Source organism: Budorcas taxicolor, chromosome 24 (genome assembly GCF_023091745.1).
Source record: "Budorcas taxicolor isolate Tak-1 chromosome 24, Takin1.1, whole genome shotgun sequence".
Lineage (NCBI taxonomy): Eukaryota > Metazoa > Chordata > Mammalia > Artiodactyla > Bovidae > Budorcas > Budorcas taxicolor.
The window spans coordinates 39,530,594-39,531,850 of NC_068933.1; the positions used below are offsets into that span (position 1 = coordinate 39,530,594).

At 45.7% G+C, this 1,257-nt stretch overlaps 1 non-coding gene across 1 annotated transcript; it reads right to left on the bottom strand.

The window, feature by feature from the left end:
• Window positions 1–658: 658 nt before the first annotated feature.
• Window positions 659–731, bottom strand: TRNAC-GCA (transfer RNA cysteine (anticodon GCA)). Its single transcript has one exon. It is a non-coding gene; the product is annotated as a tRNA-Cys (tRNA).
• Between the last annotated feature and the right edge of the window lie 526 nt (window positions 732–1,257).

A 1,257-nucleotide genomic window follows, 5' to 3' on the forward strand; every position in this document is an offset into this window, starting at 1 on the left:
TGTGTGGCTTCTCCTTGTGGTGGCCTCTCTTGTTGTGGAGCATGGGCTCTGGGGTGCCTTGGGCTTCAGCAGCTGTGGGTCCCGGGCTCTAGAGCGCAGGCTCAGTAGTTGTGGCTAATGGGCTTACTTGTTCTGTGGCATGTGGGATCTTCCCAGATCAGGGATCAAACCCTTGTCTCCTGCGCTGGCAGGCAGATTCCTTACCACTGAGCCACCAGGGAAGTCCCTCAACACCGCTTCTTGAAGAGACTGTCCTTTTCCCAGTGTACATTCTTGCCAACTTTGTCGTAAAGTAATTGCCCATATAGGCGTGTGTTTATTTCTGGGGTCTGTTCTGTTCCACTGATTTGTCTTTTTTTTTCTTTTTTTAAATGCTATTACCACACTGTGTTGATTACTATATTACTTTGTAAATAAGTAATACAGTTAGTTTTTGTTTCTTTTTTTGCCTGAGCCATGGGGTATGTGGCAGCTTAGTTCCCCTGCGCTGGGAGTGCAGAGTCATAACCACTGGGCTGCCAGGCAGAAGTGAAAGTTAGTCACTCTGTCAAGTCCAGCTCTTTGGGCCCCATGGACTGCAGCCCACCCGCCTCCTCTGTCCATGGGATTCTCCAGGCAAGAACACTGGAGTGGGTTGCCATTTCCTTCTCCAGGGGGTCTTCCCAACCCAGGGATCGAACCTGGGTCTCCTGCACTGCAGGCAGATGCTTTACCAGCTGAGCCACCGGGGAAGCCCCCAGGAAGTCCCTGTAATAGAGTTTTGAATCTGGGTGTGTGGTGCTCCAGCTTTGTCCCTTTTCAAGATTGCTTGGGCAGTTCAGTTATGTGGTTCCATATATATTTTAAGATTCTTTATTCTATTTCTGTGAAAAGTGTTGGAATGTTGATATGAGTCACATTGAATCTGCAAGATTGCCTTGGGAAATTGGACATTTTAGCAATATTAATTCTTCTATTCCATGAACATAGAATTTCTTTCCATTTATTTTTGTCTTCAATTTCTTTAATCAGTGTCTTACAGTTTTCAATATTGAGGTCTTTTTCCTCCTTGTTTAAATTTATTCCTCGGGAGGGACTTACCTGGCCCTCCAGTGGTTACGACTCCAGAGTCCCACTGCAGGGGGTGTGGGTTCGGTCCCTGGTTGGGAAACTAAGGTCCTGCACGTGCTGCGCAGAGTGTGCGTGATATATATGCATACCATATTATCATATGTTATATAGATTATTATAAATTATGTATAATAGAGATATATTCCT